Here is a 16,146-nt window from a genome sequence, read left to right as displayed (position 1 = left end):
TTCTATCTTTCCGAGGGCTCAGCATCCTTCCTTTCCTACCTCATCCCCATCAGAAACAAAAGCATGGATGGCATCCATGAGAGACTAGAGCAGAATGATGAGCTTTTGGGCTCTGGAGTCAAGGGGCCTGGGCTTGAATTCTGACTCTGTCACTTCCTGACACTATGACTTGGGGCCATTTACTCATCTCTAACTTAGTAAATGGAGGATAATAATGACACCTACCAACCAGGTTTCCTGTGAAGAGTAAATGAGATTACACAGTTAGTCAACAAATATTTCTTGAGCTCCTATTATGTACCAGGCATTAATTTAAACCTTTGGGATACATAAGGCCACAAAACTGATAAAGACACCTGCCCTTGTGGAACTTAATAGTTCTTTTATATGTGTGAAATTGTGTTTGGTATATAGTTAAGAAATGCTAGCTGCCCCAATGCTGTTGAGAAGGAGTTAATGGTGGTAACAGGAAACATCTTTCTTTGTTTCAATCAGTTAAGTAACTAATGAGGATGGGTAGGTAACTGGAGAGGTTACAAAAGCCTGATTCATACTCTCAAAGTTCAAAATCCCCATGAAGAGACAAAGTCTGAGGAAAAGATAGCACAAAGAAAGCATACTATAAGCAGGTGATGAATTGATAGTGAAGGTGGAGACCCGTGGTTTTAATGACTGGGGGCTGCTCATTCTGACATGGAAAAATTATGTGATGATAGCGAGGTTCATCTTGGCAGGGCCAACCCACCTGAGAGCTTACCCCACATGCATTTCCTCCTCCTCCTCCTTCCCTGCCCATGGAATTCTGAGTGTATTCATGTATCTCCCCACACTACATGAAGTGGGCAAGATGAGCCCTGTCTTTGCTCACGGTTGGATGGAGGATCGTAATTAATCTACACTGCTCATACCAATCCCTGGCTTCTGGCCGCTGAGGACTTCAGGAATGGGCATGCAACCCAATTCTATCCAGCAAGACCCAAGAGAAAGGCTGCTGGGAGATTCTAGAAAAGCTTCCTCTTCATTTTCTGGGATAACTGCCATTGGCTTGATCTCAAACTAAATGGGAAGCTACCCAAGGTGTCTGCAGAGCTGGGAGATGCAGAGAAGCAGGGCCGAGCCCTTAGCCTCTCTCTCTGAGCTCCTTCTGATGAAAGAAAATAAATGTCCTCATTGTTTAAGCCAGTTTTAGTCTAGGTCTTCTGTCACCCTTAGCCCAAAGCAACCAAATTAAGATCAGGAGTACAGAAGCAAGGATTTAGCAAAACTGGATTACCTCCCTTTCATTCTGTCCTACCTGTATTTCCTCTGGGAAGAGGAGAAATTACCCAGAAGACTAGGTAGGAGCCATCCTTGGCTCCCTGGGCTTTCTCTCCCTGAACATTCAATTAAGTCTTTTCTGTCTTCCGTATATTTTCAGAATCTCTCTTCTTCCTTCTCTCTTCACGAACACTACTTTTGTTTTTAGTGTTGCAATATCACATTCTTGAAATATTACAATTGTTCCCTATCTCATCTCTATCTCCAAGCTTCCTTTTTCTAGTTCATTTTATAAATAGCTGCCTCAGTGTTGTAAGGTGTGAATATGACCATGCAGTGTCCTGATATTTTAGAAGAGCTGCCTCCTTATTAACAGCTTTAAGACAATATGCAAAATCTTCCATTCTGCTCTTGGCTTCCTTACCTCCTCACACCCATCCCTCATGCCCCGCCACCACCACCACATTTTCTTATATGGAAGCTGGAGCAGTGTAAGACCATGTGCTCTCTCTCACCTTTAGGTTCTTGCCCAAGCCAGCCCTTTTGCATGGAGGCCTCTCTCCCACCCAGCTGTATCTGACCACTTTTCCTTCTCTTGAAAGTATATGTAATATAAATGTTATTTCTCTTGAGCAGAAACTCTTGACTCCTGAGTCTGTGCTAGGCACTCCTCTTATGCACCACCAATGCATCTGGATTTCACCATTAGCACATGACACTATTTACTTGGACTTACATAAATAATAGGTAGCCCAGTAAAACTTTGGCAGGACTATGGGCCATCATGGACATTGAATTTGTGGCTTTGGATGTGAGCTCATTTACTTTAAGTCATTCTATTTGAGTGGCTCACAGTTGCCTGGGCAGCTATGAAACACACCTTATGGTTAATGAGTGGTAACTAACCCAGCATGTTTTCACCATTTTGGGTAACTTGGGAAAGCATGATGCTGTGATCGAGGCCAGAGGAACACTTCTGAAACCAGTCCATTCCATGCTGGTATCTCTCCTCTCTTACCACCCTCTCTCAAAGCAAACAAGGAAGCTAAGAGAAGCAAACCTGGGTCATTGTGAAACTGAAACACCCACAAGTTGGCCACACAATTATATCAGAACTCCCCCTGATCCTCTTATTCATAACACTAACACATGCTGGCCACCCAATGTGTGCCACACCCTGTGCTGCATTTTGGGGAAGCCCTCATGATAATACCATGTAATCAGTGTCTACACCAAAACAATGTATACAAGCACCAGAGAGTCGGGCCAAATTAACAGACAGACATTTTAAGGCACCAGAGGGTATTTTGGGCAGAAGGAGCAGTCTGTGCACTTATAAGGATCTAGGAAACACAGTTATGTTTGGGGAACTTCACACATGGAGTTTGAGATGACAGGAACCAGTGCTGGAAACAAACTTGTCATTGAAGCTGAAGGATTCTTTGTGCCTTGTTGGAATTTGGGATTTATTCTGTGACCAATGAGAAGTCCCAGAAGGTTTTGTTGTGGTGGGAGGTGGTGAAGAGGGAGACATGACCAGCTCTGAGGTCTGAAACATAACTTGAATAGCAGATCATAGTAGGTACTGGAGAGAGGCTGTGGACTAGATCTATCATGAAATTTAAATTATTTTTCCTGAGTCATTTTATGGAATGGCTTAGCTAATAATATCCAAAAAGTTGTTATGGTCATCCAAACAGTAAAAGACCTTCTGTTTTAAGGTGTTATGTCCAGACTAACTGGTTCCTGAATGTGTGTTTTAGGGTTCTAGAGAGCTCTCGTCCTGCAAACTGAATATCAGGTAAAGAAACATTTGGAATTGAAATCTGAGGCCTAAGCTTTCCACTTGAAATATGTCATTAGAAGGTCTTGAATTGAGCTACCAAAATGCTACAGCAAATGTAACATTCTTAAGTACTAGAACAGAAGGGTTGAAAGGTCAGTGAAATGGAATTAGAGGCTACCAGTTGCAGAGTACTCATTCAGTCCCCAGACCAGTCAATCCTGTCTCAAAAGCAAGAAGGCCCTTGTTTCAACTATCTAAATAAACAGTGCATCAAGGAAACTTCATGTACCAAGTATTTTATTTAGAGTCCCTACTCTCCCAAGATCAGCTATTAATACGTAACTGCTAAAATCCTCTCTGCTGAGGAATGACTAACACAGATGTTCATCACACCCACCTCTACTCTTACCCACTCCCCACCACCACTCTATATTTCCACACACATCCCATGTTCACACTCTACTGCAAGGGAGGCTGAGAAATGTAGTCTTGATTTCAGGCAGCTGTGTGCCTAAGGAGGAAGAGGAGAAAAATCAATGGGTACTACTCACTCCCTTTGGCAGTCATTTACAGTTTATATGGGCATTTCTCACTTTTCCTCAAATTTCAGTTCAACAAGCACCTCCTGGGGGCCTTGTGTGGGCCAAGGTTCCATGAGGTGCTTTGCACAAAGAATCTCATGTATTTCTTACAATTACATGTAAACTGCAAGAGATATTAACCCCATGTTTGTTTCCTCACTTCTGTATTCCCGGAGCCTATATGCCAGTGGCTGGCACGTAATTGCCTTCCAATAAATATGTGTGGTTAAAAAAATGTTCACATAGCACATATTTCTTTGGTGTGGTTTTTCTTGGAAGCCTAGGCCAATATTTCCTAAAATTCATCACACTGCACACTTATAATGGGTGAATTTTTTTGTGTGTATATTTTGCTTCAGTAAAGCTGGGGTGAGGGTGGAGGAGAACAATGTCCTCTTCTAAGGAGTTTCAATGGCTGTTCTAAAAATTCTTGCCCTCCGTATGTTCACCTGTAGGATGGAAGTGACAGCTCCTGCCCCCCTGGCAGTTCATGGAAGAGTGTCTGTGAAACCACCTGTTGTAGCACTTGGCCCAGGGTGGACTCAAAAAAAAATGACAACCATCTCCTCCCTAAGAAATTTTCAGACTGTTTGAACCAGTGTATACTTATAAATGTTTCTCTGCCTACAAATCTGGTTCACCTTCATTTGCACCTATTAGGAGTGTGACAGTTTATGTCTGTTCTCCATCTCATAAACTAGAGAACAGGGCAGAGATGTGGCACACATAGAAATTCAGATCAGACAGCTTTCCTGGGACATCAGGCTATTTCATCTCTGCCAGCCAACTCTCTTGATTGTAACTTGCTGCTAGTCCCAAGGGTGCAAATGTCATCTGACCCCTCCTGGATCATTCACCTAACATGGTGCTGAAATAAAAACAGGACCCTCATAAACACTGGGGGATTATGGGCACAGCAAGAATATCCTACATAAGACAAGTACTATCTGCCGACACAGGTAACACAAGAATATTTAATATCAGGAGAAGACCTGGAAGTCTGTCTTTAATGTTACGATCAACTGCAGGGGCCAAAGGAGTCAGGTGTGGTCTATGCGGTTCCAGGAGATGCCCTCTGTTCAAGTACACAACCAGATGTATGAATCTCATTAACATAAGGCTAGATGAAAGAAGCCAGACACAGAGAGTACATATTGTTTGATCTATTTGTATGAAGTTCAAAATTCACCTTTGGTATTAGCAGGTAGAAGAGTGGTTACTTTTGAGTAGGGTAGTGACTGAGAGGGGCCACAGGGGATGCTTCTGGAACTGAGAGAATGTTTTACTTTTTATTTAGGTGATGTAAGTTATGTGGATGCACTCACTTGGGTGAAAATTTCTCAGGCTATTTTGCTTATGATCTGGTTAGAATCTCAGTTGCAATTTTTTTAACTCATGGATTTTAAAAAGTGAGATATAATTCACATGCCATAAAATTCACCCTTTAAACTATACAATTCAGTAGTTTTTATTATATCCATTGAACAACTCTCACCATTATCTAATTCCAGAACATTTCCATCCCTCCAAAAAGAAACCCTGTACCCCAAAACAGCCACTCTCCACATCCTCTCTTCCCTACTCCTGGCAGCTATTAATCTATTTTCTATCTCTATGGATTTGTCTATTCTGGACATTTATATAAATTGATTAATACAACATGTGACTGGCTTCATCCACCTAGCATAATGTTTTCAAGGTTTATCCAATGTTGTAGCATTTGTCAATACTTCATTGTTTTTTGATGGCTGAGTAATGTACATGGACCACATTTTATCTTTAATCAGGTGATGGACACTTGAGTTGTTTCACTTTTGGTCAGTTGTGAATGATGCTGCTATGAATATTTGTACACAGGTTTTTGTGTTTTCAGTTCTCTTGTGATTTACCCAGTAGTGGAATTCCTGGATACAGGGTTGAGTAGACATGTCTAGAGCAGACGTTCTTGCCTTGTTTTTGATCTTAGCCTTTATCAAGTTGAAGGAGTTCCCTTCTATTTCTAGGTTGTTGAGTGTTCTCAACATGGTAAGGTGTTGGATTTTTTCAAATGTTTTTTCTGTTTCTATTGGAATGATCATGTGGTTCTGTCCTTTAATCTATTAGTATGATATGTTTTATTGATTTTTGTAAGTTAAATCTTACATTTGGGGATAAATCTCACTTAGTTATATAATATATAACATATAATATGTTTTATATATTGCTAGATTCAATTTATTAGTATTTTGTTGAGAAAATGCTTCTATTCATAGGACATGTTGATCTTTTCTTGCAATGTTTTTTGTTTTGGTATTCGGGAAATGCTGACTTCATACAATGAGTTAGGAAGTGTTTCCTCCTCTTCCATTTTTTCAAAGAGTTTCTAAAGATTTGGAATTAATTTTTCTTTAAGTGTTTAGTAGACTTTACCCATGATGTTATCTGGCCTTAGGCTATTCTTTTGGGGAAGTTTGTTTTGTTTTGTTTTGTTTTGTTGAAACTTACAAAGACTTAAAATATATATATTTAGAGATAAATCTAAGCCCTCTTTGAAAGCAATTTACTTAAGATCATTGATTGGGAAGAAAATCACACTAATAAGGTCAGAAACAGAGACACCAGATTGGTGCGGAACAGCCCCTCCATCGGAAGTGGCACAGTGTAGCGACATTGTTCGTTTAGGACTCCAGACACGTGATCAGAGAGGACAGAGAACCACAAGGACGATGGGCTCAGTTCAAAATCCATAACTAGAAATAGCTCAGCTCGTCCTGCCTGGTCTTGTTGGTCTGATCGCTGTGCAAGGCCAAGGGCTTCTTTTCGTGTGGGAGACTTTCAAACACTCGAATGTGTATGAAGTCATCATCGTCAACTTGAACCTTGATGAAGTAGTTAGTCTCCGCAACCAGCTGGCTCTGGTATTCCACAGCCTTAAAAACGGGGGTACTTCTTGTTTTCCTTCTCCTCCAGCTGGGACTTCACCTGGTTGGCGACGGCCTGGACCTCAGCCGTGGCGGGCTTGGTGGCAGAGCAACCGCCACACAGCATCCCTCTACCGCTCATGGCTGGGCAGTGGACACAGAGGAGCAGCAGACTCGGAGCAGCGTAACACAACTGCTGGGGAAGTTTTTGACTTACTAATTCAACTGTTTTATTTTGGGTCTCTTTAGATTTTTTATTTTTCTTGAATCGGTTGGAGTAGTTTGTGTCTTTCTAGGAATTTGTCGTTTTCATTGAGTTGTCAAATTGTTTGGCATAAAACTGCTTATATTATTTCCCTATAATCCTGTTAATTTATGTAAGGTCAATAGTGACACTCTCTCGTTTATTCTTGATATTAGTAATTTGAGTCTCTCACTCTCTTTCTTGGTCTAGCTAAAGATTTTGTCAATTTTGTTACTTAAAAAAAAAAACCAACTTTTGGTTTTATTTATTTTCTCTATTGTTTTTGTGTTCTTTATTTTATTTTTTCCACTCTGGTTTTTATTATTTCCTTCTTTCTTTTGCTTTGGTTTCATTTTGCTCTTTTGTTTCTAATTTCTTAAGGTATAAGTTTAAGTTACTGATCTGAAATCTTTTTACTTTTTTAATATAGAAATTCACAGCTATAAATTTTTCTCTAAGTAATGTGTGAGCTACATCCCATATATTTTAGTATGTTGTATTCCTTGTGCTCTTGAAAAGAATTAATATTCTGCTTTTGTTATGTATAGTGTTATTTACATGTCAGCTGGGTTTAATTGGTGACAATTTTGTTCAAATCTTCTATACCTTTACTTTCTTCTAGAAGTACTTGAGAGTGGGATATTAAAGTCTTCAACAACAATGTTATATTATCAATTTCTTATTGAACTTTGTTAGTATTTTTATATGTTTTGTAACTCCATTATTATATGTGTATACATTTATAATTCTTGTAGTTCCTAATGTATTGAGCCTTTTATCATAATAAAGTTTCTCTTTTTGTCTCGAGAAATAGTTGTTGTCATAAAGTTTATTTTGTCTGATATTTACATAGGCACTTGGTCTTCCTTATATTTTTCCATTTTCCAAGGCGTGTTTGGTTTTCTTTTTTTTTATTTTGAAACTATTTGTGATTTTAATCTAAAATGTGTTCACTGTAGACAAAATACAGAAGGATCCTGTTTTTTAAATTCAATCTGACAATCTCCGGTCTCTGAATGGCATATTTAGTCCATTGCATTATTGTGATTATTGAAATTCTAGGAGTTCCATCTGCCATTTTGCTACTTTTTTAGTATATTTTATTGATTATGTTGTTACAGTAGTTCTAGTTTTTTTCCCCTTTACTCCCCTCTGTCCAGTACCCCCTTCCCTCCAGCAATCCCACCTCCCTTAGTTCATGTCCATGGGTCATGCATATAAGTTCTTTGACTTCAACCATTCCTATACTATTCTTAACTTCCCTCTGTCTATTTTGTACCAACCGATTATGTGTCTTAGTCCCTGCACCATTTCCCCATTTCTCCCTCTCCTCCCTCACAGCTGATAACCCTCCAAATGATCCCCATACCTTTGATTGTGTTCCTATTCTGGCTTGCTTAGATGGATTTTGTTTTTATTTTTTAGATTCAGTTGTTGATAGCTGTGAATTTGTTGTCATTTTAGTGTTCATAGTTTTGATCTTCTTTTTCTTAAGGAAGTCCCTTTGACATTTCATATAATAATGGCTTGCTGATGATTAACTCCTTTAGCTTCACCTTGTCTGGGAAGCACTTCATCTGCCCTTCCATTCCAAATGATAGCTTTACTGGATAGAGTAATCTTGGTTGTAGGTTGCTTTTCATCACATTGAATACTGCTTGCCAGTCCCCTCCTGCCTGAAAAGTGTACTCTGAGAAATCAGCTGATAGTCTGATAGGCACCCCCCTGTAGGCAACTCTCCGCCTCTCTCTTGCTGCCCCCAGGACTCTGCCTTTATCTTTCACCTTTGGCATCTCAATCATGAAGCATCCTGGTGTGGTCCCCTCTGGGTCCAGCTTGCCCAGGACCCTCCATGCCTCCCGGACCTGTACGTCCATCTCCTTCGCAAAATTTGGGAAGTTTTTCTCATCTTTTTCAATTCTTGTTTCCTCATTCTACACTGGTCAACTGTTTTTTTCTTCCTTATGTTCCAAATACCTGATTTGAACCCCAGTTTCTTTCCCTTCACCATTGGTTTTGTGTGGATTTTCCTTCGTTTCACTTAGCATAGCCTTCACTTTTTCTCTTATGTGTTTGCTGTACTCAAGCATATCTGTCAAGCCTGTGAGCACCTTTATCACCAGTGTTTTGAATTCTGCATCTATTAGGTTGTCTCCTCCCTTGTTAGGTTGGCTATCTCCTCGTCGCTCAGTTCTCCCACTGAAACCTTGATCTGTTCGCCCTTTTGGGCCATACTTCTTTGTCTCCTCTTTCTAACAGGCTCCTGAGTCCCAGGTAGAACTGTCACTCCTTAGGGATTCATCAGTACAGGACAACCTGTTCCACCATGTTGTATGTGGGGGAGGGGTCCAAGAGGGAACAATGCCACCTGCCCAGCACTTGCCCCTTTTCCGGGCACCTCTCCCACTTTGCACCGGACTGCACCCCTCTAGCTGCTGCCTTGTCTGTTGTTCCCAGAGTGGGTGGGTCTGAGGACGTTCTAGCACCATGGGGGTCCTTTAAACATGTGGACTCTTCTGAGACCGGCAGTTTCTGCCTCCACCCCAACCCTCACTTGTCTGCATAGTCAGCAGCAATGAGGCTTGATTTTTCCCAGTGTTGGGACTGTGGGCTGCAAGGTCCAGTGAGGAACTAGGAACATTCACCAGGTGTCCCTCCTGACTTCTTAAAACGTGTGACTGTGCTTTCTGCTGCTCTGCCTCTGCCGCTGCTGCTGCCGCCACCACACCGCATCCTCTCCACTACGGCTCTGCCCCTCCTACCTGTCTGTATGAGTATTTCTTCTTTATATCTTTGTTTGCTGGACTTCCATGCAGTTTGATTTTCTGGAACTTCTGGTTGTCTCTAGTTTTGAGGTAATTGTATTCCTTCTTAGTTGTGGAGGGAGACGCAGCGTGTCTGTTTACGCCTCCATCTTGGCCGGAAATCTGCCATTTTACTATTGACCTTCTGTATATCTCATGTCCTTTTTTGTTCCTCTGTCTAAATTTTACTGCCCTCTTTCATGTTAAACAAATATTTTAGCACATTATTTTTAACTCCTGTTGATTTTTTAACTACATACTTTAAGGTATTTCCTAAGACACTGATTTAGGAATTGTAATAGGCACAATACTTACTTAATACCAGCAAAATACAGCAATTTTGCTCAAATACAGTTTCATTTCCTTCCCTTCTTTTTCCAATATATTATTGGAAAATGTATTAACACTATATTTTTGGCATATATATTACATCTATGTATGCTACAAACATAACATGATGTTGTAGTTATTGATTTATATAATATTATGTTTTTAAAAGAAATCAAAAGTAGAAGATTACAGAAATACACCTATCATAGTCTTTTTTTAATGTATATTTTATTATGTTGTTACAGTAGTCCTAATTTCTTTTCCCTTTGCTCCCCTCTGCCCAGTACTCCTCTTTCCCTCCAGCAATCCCACCCCACTTAGTTCATGGCCATGGGTTGTTCATATAAGCTCTTTAGCTTCACCCTTTTCTATACTATTCTTAACTTTCCCCTGTCTATTTTGTACCAACCAATGATGCTTCTTAATAACCATTTCTCCCTCTTCCCCCTCCGGCTGATAGCCCTCCAAATGATCCCCATACCTATGATTTTGTTCCTATTCTGGTTTTCTCAGTTGGATTTTGTTGTTATTTTCAACCTTCAGTTGTTAATTGTGAGTTTGTTGTCATTGTAATGTTCATAATTTTGATCTTCTTTTTCTTAAATAAGTCCCTTTGACATTTTATATAATAATGGCTTGGTGATGATGAACTCCTTTAGCTTTTCCTGGTCTGGGAAGCACATTATCTGCCCTTCCATTCTAAATGATAGCTTTGCTGGATAGAGTAATCTTGATTGTAGGTCCTTGCTTTTCATCACATTGAATATCCTGGCCAGTCTCTTCTTTCCTGCAAAGTTTCTTTTGAGAAATCAGCAGGTTGTCTTATAGGCACCCCTTTGTAGGTAACTCTCTGCTTTTCTCTTGCTACTTTTAATATTCTCTCTTTGTCTTGAACCTTTGGTATTGTAATTATGATGTGTCTTGGTGTAGTCCTCTTTGGGTCTAGCATCTCTGGGACTTTCTGTGCTTCCTGGACTTGTATGTCTATTTCCTTTGCCATATTTGGGAAGTTTTACTTCGTTATTTTTTCACATATGCTTTCAACTTCTTGCTCTTCCTCTTCTCCTTCTGGCACCCCTACGATTCAGATGTTGGCACATTTAAAGTTGTCCCAGAGGTTCCTAAACCTCTCCTCATTTTTTTCAATTCTTGTTTCCTCATTCTGCACTGGTTGACTGTTTTTTTCTTCCTTATGTTTCAAATCATTGATTCAAACCCTGATTTCCTTCCTTTCACCATTGGTTTTGTGTGGATTTTCCTTCGAATCATTTAGCAAAGCCTTCACTTCTTCCATTATGTGTTTGCTATACTTAAGCATATCTATAAAGCCTGCAAGCATCTTTATCACCAGTGTTTTGAACTCTTCATCTGTTAGGTTGGCTATCTCCTCATTACTTAGTTCTCCCACTGGAACCTTGATCCATTCCCTCTTTTGTTCCATATTTCTCTGTCTCCTCATCTTGACATGCTTCTGTGTTGTTTGCCTCTGTGTCTTAGGTAGAGCTGTCAAACCTGTTACATCATAAGGGGCGGAGCCTTAGATATTCATCAGAATGGGTGACCCATTTCACCATGTTGAGGCGCTGTATGTGGGAGAGTGGTCTGGAAGAAAACAATGTCACTTGCCCAGCACTCACCCCTTTTCCAGGCACTTCTTCCACTTCTGTTTGGGACTGGCACCTCTCTAACTGTTACCCTGGCCATCATTCCCAGAGTGGGTGTTTCTGTGGACATTCTAGGACTGTGGGGACCCTTTAAACAAGCAAACTCTGCTGAGAGACTGGCAGTTTCTTCCTCTGGCCCAACCCCCACTAGTTTGCACAGTCAGAAGCAATGAGGCTTTATTTTCCCCAGCGCTGGAACCGTGAGCTGTGGAGTCTGGTCTGATGCTGGGAGCGCTCCCCAGGTGTCCCTTCCTACTTTTGAAAATGTGTGACTGCGCTTTTCGTTGGTCTGCCACCACCACCGCTGCCGCTGCAACTACACCGCATCCTTTCTACCCCAACTCCGCCCCTCCTACATGTCTGGATGAGTTTTACTTCTTTATATCTTTGTTGGACTTCCATGCAGCTCAATTTTCTGGAACTTATAGTTGTCTCTAGTTTTGAGGTTGTTGTATTCTTTCTTAGGTGTATTCCATCTTGGCCAGAAGTCGCTCATAGTCTTTTAAATAGTTACGGACAAATAGATGTTTTCTTGAATTCCTCATATACTTTCCAGTTACCATCTGGTGTTATTTACTTTCAGGTAGAAAACTCCTTTTAGTACTTCTTGTGAGGCAGGTCTGCTAACAACAAATCATCCCAGTCTTTGATTAACTGGGGATTTTTTTATGTCTTTAGTTTTGAGGAATAATTTTGCTAGATAAAGGAATCTCAAATATACTATTGAGCCCATCTAATGAGTTTTTCATTTTGGTTATTGTTCTTTCCCAGTATGAAATTTCACTTGGTTCTTTTTTTATAGTTTTAATTTGTTTTTATTTTCCTTTCTGTTCATATATTTTCCTTTAATTCTCTAAGGATGGTTTTCTTTAATTCTTTGAATACAATTATAATAGCTGCAAAGTATTTTTCTACAAAACACAGTATCTAGACCCATTCAGAGTTAGTTTCTATTGACTATGTTCTCTGGGCTATGAGGTCACACTTTCCCATTCCCTCAACTGTCTCACACATTTTTTTAATTGAAAATTGGTCATTTTAGATGCCATGGCAACTCTGAGGTCTACTTTTTATTCTGAGCCCCACATGTCATTTCTATTTTTCTGGAATTAACTTTTATATTTTTAAAAATGTATTGCCACATACTTAGAGAACCCCAAATTTATTTTAGAATATTAAAATTCAATGAGTATAAGGGATTAAAAATTCTTCTATCTTGAAATAAAGTGTTTTATTATTTTCAAAATGGCACTTTTTAAAAAGAGATCATAAGGTCATTTATGATACAACTATACAACAGAAAAAAACAACACCATTAACAATAAAGAACGAGTACACTTCTTTGTGTACTGTTTCAGAAAGATAGCTTTAAAAAGCTTTAAGTTTAAAAAAAGTGCAAAACAGTGTGTATAATGTGCTCCCTTTTATACATGTGTTACAGTTGGCTTGTATGTATCTAAGTCATCTCTGGAAGACAATTCAGATGTTGGGAGAAGTGGGTAGTTGAGGAATAGGAGTGGGATAAAGAATTTTTACTCTCTTCAATACTTTTAAATTTTAATATTTGAAAAGAATTTTTGGGAAGAGCCTTCTAACTTACAATAATGAACATTTAATAAATACTCATAATGTGTAGACATTGAGGCCTCACAATAATTCTAAGACTGAAGTATTATTTCAAGCCCCATTTTACATAAGCAGAAACTGAGGCACAGAGACCACCACAAAGCTAGGTATCCAAGATCCCAAAGCCAGTAAGTGGTAGAAATAGTTCTAGAGCCAGGCACTTAAGATCCCATCTGATATATAACACCTTGCTCAGCTTCCTCTTATTTTTTAAAATCCTCACCTGGGACTTCCGGCCAAGATGGAGGCCTAGACAGACATGCTGCATTTCCCTCCACAACTAAGAAGGAATACAACTATCTCAAAACTAGAGACAATCAGAAGTTCCAGAAAACTCAGTTGCATGGAAGTTCAACAAACAAAGATATAAAAAAGACATACTCATCCAGACAAGTAGGAAGAGCAGAGCCAGGGTGGAGAGGACGTGGCGTGGTGGCAGCAGCAGCAGCAGCAGCAGCAGCAGTAAGCTGGCAAAAAGTGCCGTCACGGGTTTTAAAAAGTAGGGAGGGACACCTGGGGAGCATTCCAGTACCAGACCAGATGGCAGAGCTCATGGTCCTGGCACCGGGGAAAATAAAGCCTCATTGCTTCTAACTGTGCAAACCAGTGGGGGTTGGGCCAGAGGAAGAAACTGCCAGTCTCTCAGCAGAGTCCTCATGTTTAAAGGGTCCCCACAGTCCTAGAACGTTCGCAGGCCTACCCACTCTGGGAACGATGGCTAGGGCAACAACTAGAGAGGTGCCAGTTCCATACAGAAGTGGGAGAAGTGCCTGGAAAAGGGGCAAGTGCTGAGCAAGCAGCATTGTTCCCTCTCAGACCCCTCCACCAAATACAGCACCACAACGTGGTAAAACAGGTCACCTGGACTGACAAATACCTAAGGCCGCACCACTTACAATGATACAGGTGCCATAGCTCTACCTAAGACTCAATGGCAAACAAACACAGGAGCCTGTTAAGATGAGGAGATAGAGAAGAATGGCCCAAAAGAGAGAATGGATCAAGGTTCCAGTGGGAGAACTAAGCAACAAGGAGATAGCCAACCTAACAGATGAAGAGTTCAAAACACTGGTGATAAAGATGCTCATAGGCTTGATAGATATACTTAAGTATGGAAAACACATAAGGGAAGAAGTGAAAGCTATGCTAAATGAAATGAAGGAAAATCCACACAAAACTAATGGTAAAAGGAAGGAAATTGGGTTCAAATCAATGATTTGAAACATAAGGAAGAAAAAAACAGTCAACCAGTACAGGATGAGGAAAAGCTCAGGAACCTCTGGGACAATTTTAAACATGCCAATATCCAAATCTTAGGGGTGCCAGAGCAGAAAAGGAAAAGCAAGAAGTTGAAAGTTTATGTGAAAAAATAATAAAGAAGAACTACCCAAATTTTATGAAGGAAATAGACAAACAAGTCCAGGAAGCACAGAAAGTCCCAAAGACGCTACACCCAAAGAGGACTACACCAAGACACATCATAATTACAATGCCAGAGGTTCAAGATAAAGAGAGAATCTTAAAAGCAGCAAGAGAAAAGCAGAGAGTTACTTACAAAGGGGTGTCTATAAGACTATCAGCTGATTTCTCAAAAGAAACTTTCCAGGCAAGATGTATTAAAAGTGATGAAAAGCAAGGACCTGAAACCAAGATTACTCTACCCAACAAAGCTATCATTTAGAATGGCAGGTCAGATAAAGTGCTTTCCAGACAAGCTAAAGCTAAAGGAGTCCATCATCACCAAGCCATAATTATATGAAATGTTAAAGGGATTTATTTAAGGAAAAGAAGATCAAAACTATGAATACTAAAATGACAACAAACTCGATTCTAAGAAGCACCAACAAACAGTAGGAGTCACAAAAATGGGGAGACAGAGAAACAACCCCCCCATCGAAAGGAAAGGTAGAGTCCCCAGAAAGAGTGCTAAATGAAATAGAGGGGAGCAAAATATCAGATATGGAATTGAAAGCATGGATTATGGAGAAGCTCAATGAGCTCAGCAGAAACTACAAAGAACTCCAGAAAAACTACAGTGAACTCCAGAAGAACTATAAGGAACTTACTAAGAATTATACCAGCATCAAAAAGGACATGGAAGCTATCAATAAGAGCCAGGAAGAAATGAAGAATATGATCTCTGAATTGAAGAACACAGTAGAAGGAATTAAAAACAGGCTAGAAGAAGCAGAAGATCGGATCAGCGAGCTGGAGGACAATGTAGACAAAAACTCACAGACAGTGCAACAAAATGAAAAAAGACTGAACAAGACTGAAGAGACTCTAAGACAGCTGCAGGACAACATGAAACGTAATAATATCCGTATCATAGGAATTCCAGAAGGAGAAGAAGAAGAGCAAGGAATAGAAAACCTCTTTGAAAAACTAATGACAGAAAACTTCCCTAACATGAAGAGAGAAAGAATCATGCAAGTCCAGGAAGCACAGAGGGTCCCAATGAAGATGAACCCCAACAGGCCCACTTCAAGACACATCATAATTAAAATGCCAACATTCAAAGACAAAGAGAGAATCCTAAAAGCAGCAAGAGAGAAACAACTAATAACATACAAGGGAGCTCCAATAAGGCTATCATCAGATTTCTCAGCAGAAACACTACAAGCCAGAAGGGAATGGCAAAAAATATTCCAAGCAATGAAAAACAAAGGCCTACAACCAAGAATACTCTACCCAGCAAGGCTCTCATTCAAAATGGAAGGTGAAATAAGGAGTTTCCAAGACAAAAGAAGGCGAAAAGAATACATCTCCACCAAACCAGCATTGCAAGAGATGCTAAAGGGTCTGCTTTAAGAAGATGAAGAAACAGAGAGAGACAGAGAGGAACACGAGTACAAAGGGGGAAAATGACAATGAATAAGTACTGAAAGAAAGAAGGAACTTCTACCATTTGCAACAACATGATTGGAACTAGAGAGAATTATGCTTAGTGAAAT

At 40.0% G+C, this 16,146-nt stretch overlaps 1 pseudogene; it reads right to left on the bottom strand.

Moving 5' to 3' along the window:
- Positions 1–6,311: 6,311 nt before the first annotated feature.
- Positions 6,312–6,714, bottom strand: LOC149996221 (cystatin-B pseudogene; annotated as a pseudogene).
- Positions 6,715–16,146: the final 9,432 nt, after the last annotated feature.

Source organism: Furipterus horrens, unplaced genomic scaffold (assembly GCF_987537825.1).
Source record: "Furipterus horrens unplaced genomic scaffold, mFurHor1.1.pri manual_scaffold_12, whole genome shotgun sequence".
Taxonomy (NCBI): Eukaryota; Metazoa; Chordata; class Mammalia; order Chiroptera; family Furipteridae; genus Furipterus; species Furipterus horrens.
This window is presented reverse-complemented; position numbering and strand designations above follow the sequence as displayed.